Raw genomic sequence first — 10832 nt, forward strand, 5'->3', positions numbered from 1 at the left:
CCTTCCTTCCTTCCTTCCTTCCCTCCTCCCTCCCTCCCTCCCTCCCTTCCCTCCCTCCCTCCCTCCTCCCTCCCTCCTCCCTCCCTCCTCCCTCCCTCCCTCCCTCCTCCTTCCTCCTCCCTCTCCTCCCTTCCCTTCCCTTCCTCCCTTCCTCCCTCCCTCCTTCCCTCCCTCCCTCCTCCCTCCCTCCCTCCCTCCCTCCCTCCCTCCCTCCCTCCCGCCCTCCTTCTTTATGGACTTACAAGTTAGAAGGAGTCTTTTCTTTCCTTCCCCTGAAAGCGTACTTCATCAGAGTTTATTGCATTGTAGATTCTTCTTTATTGTTAGAGTTTGTTTTATTGTCCGGGGAGCTTCTGTACTGCTGCATGAATTTTTGATTTTTTTTTTCTCTTTTCATTTTCTCAACTTTTGAACAAAGCTACAGTCTGAGATCTGGGATTTCCATTCTTGATATACAGGTACACCCCAATGATTCTTGAAGAGAATAAAACTTCACATCCCAGAGTGTAGATTTAAAGGTTATTGAAAACACAAATCAATAGTCGCATGACAAAATGGTGGAAAACCCCGTGATTGCTTCTCTGTGGATTTACAGTTGCTCTCAAACTGAAGCTCATTCGGTGAAACTGGAAGCACAGAATGACTCCCAGGGAACCACCGTGGCAGCTCTTTGCTCTCATTTAATTAAACTTGGATCCATGCAGTTGAGATGTACAAAATGGTGGATGTTTACTGTGAATCTACTTAAACCACTCTATTTCTTTAAAGGGGCAGTTCAGTTAAATTACATATTTATGTGTTTCCTTGCCTTGAAAGCAGTCTATAGAAATATGTAAAAAATCTAATCTAGATGAACTATCCCTTTAACATCAATGCAGATTAAGGAAAGGAAACAAGGACACGAGGGAGGAGAGGAGGCAACCTTTTCTCATTTCCTCATTTCTATACGAGCCCACTGATAAAATGTGGTGTTTTTCAGCTTGAGTGACCACCACCGTCTGCTGTTGAGATTTAACTAGATGACTGATTTAGTCTCTATCCTCATGAGACACACACACACAATCTCACATACACACACACACGGTCGCACATTCACACATGGTCGTGCTTACACACACACACACAACCCCTGGGGGAGGTTATACCGGAGAGCAACTGTGACACACGACAAACAAACAATGTAGAGTAAAATGAATATATGTGTTTATATAGATTCTAGATACACAATGGACTTGACAAATGAGAATATGAAGACACAACCACACACACAAACACACACACACACACACACACACACACACACACACACACACACACACACACACACACACACACACACACACACACACACACACACACACACACACACACACACACACACGTTTCCACATGTACACGCACACAGAACATGGACTCAGTATTTCTGTCTATACGTTTACATACACAAATGGTCTTAAAAAGTGTTAAACAAAAGATGAGAAAAACAAGTGAATATGGTGAAAAGGAATGGCACCAAACCTCTGTGAAATGTATTGACCTTATTTTACATGTTTTTATTTAATGTTTTACATGTTTTTATTTAATGTATTACATGTTTTTATTTAATGTTTTACATGTTTTTATTTAATGTTTTACATGTTTTTATTTAATGTTTACATGTTTTTATTTAATGTTTTACATGTTTTTATTTAATGTATTACATGTTTTTATTTAATGTTTTACATGTTTTTATTTAATGTTTTACATGTTTTTATTTAATGTATTACATGTTTTTATTTAATGTTTTACATGTTTTTATTTAATGTTTTACATGTTTTTATTTAATGTTTTACATGTTTTTATTTAATGTTTTACATGTTTTTATTTAATGTATTACATGTTTTTATTTAATGTTTTACATGTTTTTATTTAATGTTTTACATGTTTTTATTTAATGTTTTACATGTTTTTATTTAATGTATTTACATGTTTTTATTTAATGTTTACATGTTTTTTTATTTAATGTTTTACATGTTTTTATTTAATGTTTTACATGTTTTTATTTAATGTTTTACATGTTTTTATTTAATGTTTTACATGTTTTTATTTAATGTTTTACATGTTTTTATTTAATGTATTACATGTTTTTATTTAATGTATTACATGTTTTTATTTAATGTTTTACATGTTTTTATTTAATGTATTACATGTTTTTATTTAATGTTTTACATGTTTTTATTTAATGTTTTACATGTTTTTATTTAATGTTTTACATGTTTTTATTTAATGTTTTACATGTTTTTATTTAATGTTTTACATGTTTTTATTTAATGTATTACATGTTTTTATTTAATGTTTTACATGTTTTTATTTAATGTATTACATGTTTTTATTTAATGTTTTACATGTTTTTATTTAATGTTTTACATGTTTTTATTTAATGTTTTACATGTTTTTATTTAATGTTTTACATGTTTTTATTTAATGTTTTACATGTTTTTATTTAATGTTTTACATGTTTTTATTTAATGTTTTACATGTTTTTATTTAATGTTTTACATGTTTTTATTTCATGTTTTACATGTTTTTATTTAATGTTTTACATGTTTTTATTTAATGTTTTACATGTTTTTATTTAATTTGACATGTATGTATCCCCGAACAACAGGGTGATTTTTGTATGGATGTATAATCATCATGTTGTGATTGTTGTGATCCTCAGAGATCTAGAATAGAACAGCAGGGTGTATGGATCTATAATCATCATGTTGTGATTGTTGTGATCCTCAGAGATCTAGAATAGAACAGCAGGGTGTATGGATCTATAATCATCATGTTGTGATTGTTGTGATCCTCAGAGATCTAGAATAGAACAGCAGGGTGTATGGATCTATAATCATCATGTTGTGATTGTTGTGATCCTCAGAGATCTAGAATAGAACAGCAGTGTTGAATACTGGAAGAGTCTTTTGCTTCATGCAGCTTTCTGATCAGCTTTATGAGCCACACAGCTTTCCACTGCCAGTCTCTATACCAAGACTTAAAGGGAAGGTTCACCACCAAATCAATGGTTATTCGAGTTTCTCACACCTACAGTCGGCACCATTTAATACAGTCAAATCAAATGGTCCCTTTAAGTCTGAGGATGTTTACACACAGTTGTATGTTTTAGACTGCCAGCTCAGTGGCTAGGGCATCCGTAAGGGCTTAAACACACACACACACACACACACACACACACACACACACACACACACACACACACACACACACACACACACACACACACACACACACACACACACACACACACACACACACACACACACACACACACACACACACACACACACACACACACACACACACAGCCAATGTTGAAGAGCTGATAATATGCCTGTCAGACCTCTCTATTGTCAATGAGGCCCTTGTCAGAAATCGTGTTACATTGTGTGTGTGCATCCTATAAACTAGGGGTTTGAATAGCCAGCTTTGTGAAATTGAATTGCCCCATGGACAACAGGGATGGAATTAGTATTATGTGTGTGTGTGTGTGTGTGTGTGTGTGTGTGTGTGTGTGTGTGTGTGTGTGTGTGTGTGTGTGTGTGTGTGTGTGTGTGTGTGTGTGTGTGTGTGTGTGTGTGTGTGTGTGTGTGTGTGTGTGTGTGTGTGTGTGGCTCAAAATAACCGCTGGTGTCGGTCAGATCAGTTCTGCTTGACTGAGCCTGGGACATGAAAAGACACAGTTAGTGTTGTGTGTGAGTGTGTGCGTCTCTGTGTGTGTGTGTGTGTGTGTGCGTGAGTGTGTGCGTCTCTGTGTGTGTGTGCGTGCGCGTGAGTGTGTGTGTCTCTGTGTGTGTGTGTGTGTGCGCACGGGTTGTGTGAGCTAGATGACATATTTGAAGAGCCTGCAGATATACGGAAGATTAATTAAAAATCTTCACAGACCAACCTGTCACACACACACACACACACACACACACACACACACACACACACACACAGACGTCATCGCCTCATTAAAAAGGAACCGACCCTTCTGAGTTATATAATGCAGTCCCCAATTCACCTCACACACGCCTGTTAAACACTTATACAGAAACGACACACACACACACCACACACACACACACACACACACACACACACACACACACACACACACACACACACACACACACACACACACACACACACACACACACACACACACACACACACACACACACACACACACACACATAATTGTCCTTCTTTTACTTTTCTTATGAGGACTTGTCATGTTGCTGCTTCTCTCCCACATTCCGACACACACTTCTTCCTCATCAGTTTGAGAATCCTACAGTCTGAGCACAGAAATGCTGGCAGAAACTTGTTTCTCCTAATAAAAATAGTAGTCGCAGTAAGAGGGATGAAAAGTGGTTGCATCCCAGCATCCCAAAGGGCACCCTATTCCCTATATAGTGCACTACTTTTGACTGCATAGGGAATAGGGTGTGACACACAGTGTGCTGCAGCATGTAGAGGCTGTGTTTAAAGAGAGAGGGGATCTGTCTCATTGTGCTCCTCCATTTTAACTAGATCACCCAGGGCTCAGGGCGGACATTTTGATTCACTTAGCTCCGGAGACCCTCTCCTCTCTGAGTAATGGAGAAGATGAGACTAGTGATATTACTAATACAATGGATGGAGAGGGAGCAGGAGGGAGGGAGGGATTGAGGGATGACCAGGTAGGAAGGAGGGAAGGAGAGAGGGAAGCCTTGGGGTTGTGACGTTGCTAACACAGTGGAGAGAGGGAACGAGAGGAGGAAGGAGAAGGAGAGAGGGAAGCCTTGGGGTTGTGACGTTGCTAACACAGTGGAGAGAGGGAACGAGGGGAGGAAGGAGAAGGGGAGAGGGAAGCCTTGGGGTTGTGACGTTGCTAACACAGTGGAGAGAGGGAACGAGGGGAGGAAGGAGAAGGGGAGAGGGAAGCCTTGGGGTTGTGATGTTACTAACACAGTGGAGAGAGGGAACGAGGGGAGGAAGGAGAAGGGGAGAGGGAAGCCTTGGGGTTGTGACGTTGCTAACACAATAGAGAGAGGGAAAGAGGGGAGGAAGGAGAAGGGGAGAGGGAAGCCTTGGGGTTGTGATGTTGCTAACACAATAGAGAGAGGGAACGAGGGGAGGAAGGAGAAGGGGAGAGGGAAGCCTTGGGGTTGTGATGTTGCTAACACAATAGAGAGAGGGAAAGAGGGGAGGAAGGAGAAGGGGAGAGGGAAGCCTTGGGGTTGTGATGTTACTAACACAATAGAGAGAGGGAACGAGGGGAGGAAGGAGAAGGGGAGAGGGAAGCCTTGGGGTTGTGATGTTACTAACACAATAGAGAGAGGGAACGAGGGGAGGAAGGAGAAGGGGAGAGGGAAGCCTTGGGGTTGTGATGTTACTAACACAGTGGAGAGAGGGAACGAGGGGAGGAAGGAGAAGGGGAGAGGGAAGCCTTGGGGTTGTGATGTTGCTAACACAATGGAGAGAGGGAAAGAGGGGAGGAAGGAGAAGGGGAGAGGGAGAGTATAGCCTGAATCTTGAGACGTTTACAGTACAATGGAGAGATTGAAGATAGGGAGGGAGGGAGGGAGGGATGGAGGGATGGCTGAGAGAGAGAGAGAGAGAGAGAGAGAGAGAGAGAGAGAGAGAGAGAGAGAGAGAGAGAGAGAGAGAGAGAGAGAGAGAGAGAGAGAGAGAGAGCGAGAGAGAGAAGGGAGAGTTAAGCCTTGGACTTGTGATGTTTACAGTACAATGGAGAGATTGAAGAAGGGATAGAAAGGAAGAGAGAAAAGTTTGAGTAAAGGGAAAGAGAGCTAGAGAGAAGAAGATAGGAGAGTGAAGGGAGTGGGTGATGCTTATCTCAACATTAAGGCCAGGGCACTGTTCAGGTCATATGTGACATATATTGGCTTTTGCCATTAGAGCCTCTTACACAGAAGCTACCTATAGCTTATCAGCAGGCTACTGAAGGTCTTTTCTATTGGTTACTGAGAACGCCATGGAAATAGAATGACTAAAACAGGGATCTCAATTCAAGTCGGTTTGCCATGATGGGGCTTTTCTCCCTTCTAGTATTTGTATTTCTATGGAGAAAGCCCATTCTTAGAGAGCAGAGATAGTCTTTGGCGCGCCTAGATGTATCTCTGTCTTTGTGTGACTGGGTTCCAACCCCGGTCACAAGACTGTGTTAGCGTTCTGAGCTAAAGCCTGGGTTTTTACTTCCGTTACATACACAGTTCAATATAAAAAGGAGGGAAGAGATAAATTACTTTTTTTTTAAAAACAATATTAGTTTAATTCTCTCTCTCTCTTTCTGTCAAAATGCCCTGGGAGAATTAAACCACTAAAAACAATGTTGTTTTGTGACTCTGTGTCCCATTTAAATAACAATCAACATGCCGATGACACAGAAACACCATCTGAGGGAATTGATTCAGCTGGTCCCCCAGGTGGCATTGCCACAGCACTGTTAATAACAGTTGTTAATAACAGCCCTGGAACAGATTTAAAACAACAACAAGTATGTCTCCATGAAATCAAATAGGTTTTAGGGGATTTTGTTTCACAGTGAGGGGGGTCAGTGAAATGGTGTGTGTGTGTGTGTGTGTGTGTGTGTGTGTGTGTGTGTGTGTGTGTGTGCAAGTGAATGGGGTTCAGTGTCTGTGTGATGTGTGTGTCTGTGTGCCAAGTGTGTGTGTGTGTGTGTGTGTGGAGGTTCTGGGGTTGGTAGGTAGAGGGTATAAAAACAACAAGATACTTTAATTGCCTGTGTGTCATTGTGTGTGTGTGTTGTGAAGTGTTTCGTCTCTAGGCAAGGTGAATGGGGGTTCAGTGTCTCGGAATGATGTGTATACGCTGGGAGGGAGGGTTGGGAGAAGGGAGGGAGAGAGGGCTGGAGGCAACAAGAGAGCTCCCTTGAAAGAGAGAGACATGGGAGAGAGAAAGACAGAGGGCTGGAGGGAAGCAAGTGGAGGTTCTGGGGTTGGTAGGTAGAGGGTATAAAAACAACAAGATACTTTAATTGCCTGTGTGTCATTGTGGGTGTGTGTGTGAGAGTGAAGAGAACCAGAACGACGTAACTATGGCCCTAGGTGGTTGTGTGGGCTTGGACTCTGCTCTCTCTTTTAATGACCTCTAGTGTATAGAGAGAGGGAGGGAGGGAAGGGAGAAGGGAGGGAGAGAGGGCTGGAGGGAGGCAAGTGAAGAGAGCTCCGGTAGAAAGAGAGAGACATGGTGAGAGAGAAAGACAGAGGGCTGGAGGGAAGCAAGTGGAGAGAGCTCCGGTAGAAAGAGAGAGACATGGTGAGAGAGAAAGACAGAGGGCTGGAGGGAAGCAAGTGGAGAGAGCTCCGGTAGAAAGAGAGAGACATGGTGAGAGAGAAAGACATAGGGCTGGAGGGAAGCAAGTGGAGAGAGCTCCGGTAGAAAGAGAGAGACATGGTGAGAGAGAAAGACATAGGGCTGGAGGGAAGCAAGTGGAGAGAGCTCCGGTAGAAAGAGAGAGACATGGTGAGAGAGAAAGACAGAGGGCTGGAGGGAAGCAAGTGGAGAGAGCTCCGGTAGAAAGAGAGAGACATGGTGAGAGAGAAAGACAGAGGGCTGGAGGGAAGCAAGTGGAGAGAGCTCCGGTAGAAAGAGAGAGACATGGTGAGAGAGAAAGACAGAGGGTGGAAAGACAGCCAGTCAAACTCCCGCTTTGCCTCCTACATCCCCTTACAACGACTAACATGAAATAAAAGCATTTGCAGACCTGACTGAACACAGCGAGCCCCATAGACTGATGTTCCTGCCTTCTAGAGACCAATAACAATGTTGTTGGCTTTTGTTCAGATAGCTGTGTATGGACAGACACACAGACACTCACACACACACAGACACACTGTATATGGAGCTACACACACACAGACACACTGTATATGGAGCTACACACAGACACACACGCACACAGACACACTGTATATAGAGCTACACACAGACACACACAGACACACTGTATATGGAGCTACACACAGACACACACGCACACAGACACACTGTATATAGAGCTACACACAGACACACTGTATATGGAGCTACACACAGACACACACGCACACAGACACACTGTATATGGAGCTACACACAGACACACTGTATATGGAGCTACACACAGACACACACGCACACAGACACACTGTATATGGAGCTACACACAGACACACTGTATATGGAGCTACACACAGACACACTGTATATGGAGCTACACACAGACACACTGTATATGGAGCTACACACAGACACACACACACACAGACACACTGTATATGGAGCTACACACAGACACACTGTATATGGAGCTACACACAGACACACTGTATATGGAGCTACACACAGACACACTGTATATGGAGCTACACACAGACACACTGTATATGGAGCTACACACAGACACACTGTATATGGAGCTACACACAGACACACTGTATATGGAGCTACACACAGACACACTGTATATGGAGCTACACACAGACACACACACACAGACACACTGTATATGGAGCTACACACAGACACACAGACACACAGACACACTGTATACTGAGCTATGCTTCACTGGTTCTCCGGTTATCTCTCCATCAGTCCCCCGGCTTCATTATAGCTTCTAGCCATGCAGTGTAACACACCAGCACCAGACAGCTACTGAGCTTGATGTTTACACCATGGAGAGAGAGAGAGGGAGGGGCGAGGCAAGAAGGGGAGGGAGGGGAGGAGAGAAGTGTACGCCAGCTAGCTACTGAAACCCAACATTTAGATAGAGAGAAGGGAGACATGGGAGGAAGAGGGGAAAGGAGGAAGCTATACATCACCTTGCTGTTACTGTATGTGGCCGGAGGAAAACAATTTATACAAGACCACGGAGAGAGAGGGAGGGGGTTGGAGGAGGGAGAGAGGGAGAGAGGGAGGGGGTTGGAGGAGGGAGAGGGAGAGAGGGAGGGGTTGGAGGGGAGAGGGGAGAGAGGGAGGGGGTTGGAAGGGAAGGAGAGAGGGGGTTGGAGGGGAGGGGTTGGAGGAGGGAGGAGAGAGAGGGAGGGGGTTGGAGGAGGGAGAGAGGGAGAGAGGGAGGGGGTTGGAGGAGGGAGAGAGGGAGAGAGGGAGGGGGTTGGAGGAGGGAGAGAGGGAGAGGGGGGGTTGGAGGAGGGGGAGAGAGGGAGGGAGGGGGTTGGAGGAGGGAGAGAGGGAGGGGGTTGGAGGAGGGAGAGAGGGAGGGGGTTGGAGGAGGGAGAGAGGGAGAGAGGGAGGGGGTTGGAGGAGGGAGAGGGGGGTTGGAGGGGGAGGAGGGAGGAGAGAGGAGGGAGAGAGGGAGGGGGTTGGAGGAGGGAGAGAGGGAGAGAGGGAGGGGGTTGGAGGAGGGAGGGGGAGAGAGGGAGGGGGTTGGAGGAGGGAGAGAGGGAGAGAGGGGGGTTGGAGGGGAGGGAGGGGGTTGGAGGAGGGAGAGAGGGAGGAGGGAGGGAGGGGGTTGGAGGAGGGAGAGAGGGAGGGGGTTGGAGGAGGGAGAGAGGGAGAGAGGGAGGGGGTTGGAGGAGGGAGAGAGGAGGGAGGGAGGGGGTTGGAGGAGGGAGAGAGGGGGGTTGGAGAGGGAGAGGGAGGGGGGGGTTGGAGAAGGGAGAGAGAGGGAGGGGGGAGGAGGAGGGGGAGAGAGGGAGGGGGTTGGAGAGGGAGAGAGGGAGGGGGTTGGAGGAGGGAGAGAGGGAGGGGGTTGGAGGAGAGGGAGGGGGTTGGAGGAGGGAGAGAGGGAGAGAGGGAGGGGGTTGGAGGGGGTTGGGGAGAGAGGGAGGGGGTTGGAGGAGGGGGAGAGAGGGGGGGTTGGAGGAGGGAGAGGGAGAGGGGAGGGGGTTGGAGGAGGGAGAGAGGGGAGGGGGTTGGAGGAGGGAGAGGAGAGGGGGGGGTTGGAGGAGGGAGAGGGAGGGAGGGGGGGGGGTTGGAGGAGGGAGAGAGGGAGGGGGGAGGGGGTTGGAGGAGAGGAGGGGGTTGGAGGAGGGAGAGAGGGAGGGGGTTGGAGAAGGGAGAGGGGAGGGGTTGGAGGAGGGAGGGAGAGGGGAGAGGGAGGGGGTTGGAGGAGGGAGAGAGGGAGGGTTGGAGGAGGGAGGAGGGAGGGAGAGAGAGAGGGAGGGGTTGGAGGAGGGAGAGGGGAGAGAGGGAGGGGGTTGGGAGGGAGGGAGAGAGAGGGAGGGGGTTGGAGGAGGGGGGGTTGGAGAGAGGGGAGGAGGAGGGGGGGGTTGGAGGGAGAGGGAGGGGTTGGAGGAGGGAGGGGGAGGGGGTTGGAGGAGGGAGAGGGGGAGGGAGGGACAGGAGGGAGAGAGGGAGGGGGTTGGAGGGGAGAGAGGGAGGGGGTTGGAGGAGGGAGAGGGGAGGGGGTTGGAGGAGAGGAGGGAGAGGGAGAGGGAGGGGGTTGGAGGAGGGAGGAGGGAGGGGGTTGGAGGAGGGAGAGGGGATGGGGTTGGAGGAGGGAGGGAGAGGGAGAGGGGAGAGGAGAAAGACAGACAGGAAGATGTATAGAGTGAAGGGAGAGACAGGGGAAATACAGAAAGACAGACAGGAAGATGTATAGAGTGAAGGGAGAGACAGGGGAAATACAGAAAGACAGACAGGAAGATGTATAGAGTGAAGGGAGAGACAGGGGAAATACAGAAAGACAGACAGGAAGATGTATAGAGTGAAGGGAGAGACTTATTCTAAAATGGATGAAATACTTTTTTTTCTCATCAATCTTCACACAACATCCCATAATGACAAAGCAAAACCCATGTTTTACTCAGTACTGTGTTGAAGCACCTTTGGCAGTGATT

At 46.5% G+C, this 10832-nt stretch overlaps 1 long non-coding RNA gene across 8 annotated transcripts in view; it reads right to left on the reverse strand.

Moving 5' to 3' along the window:
• Positions 1–10525: 10525 nt before the first annotated feature.
• Positions 10526–10832, reverse strand: part of LOC127932367 (uncharacterized) — a 7101-nt gene continuing 6794 nt past the window's right edge. For all 8 annotated transcript variants that reach the window (XR_008144976.1, XR_008144975.1, XR_008144974.1 and 5 more), the window contains one exon: positions 10526–10832. This exon is cut by the window's right edge. This is a non-coding gene — a long non-coding RNA (uncharacterized LOC127932367).

The sequence above is a fragment of the Oncorhynchus keta genome, chromosome 10 (genome assembly GCF_023373465.1).
Source record: "Oncorhynchus keta strain PuntledgeMale-10-30-2019 chromosome 10, Oket_V2, whole genome shotgun sequence".
Lineage (NCBI taxonomy): Eukaryota > Metazoa > Chordata > Actinopteri > Salmoniformes > Salmonidae > Oncorhynchus > Oncorhynchus keta.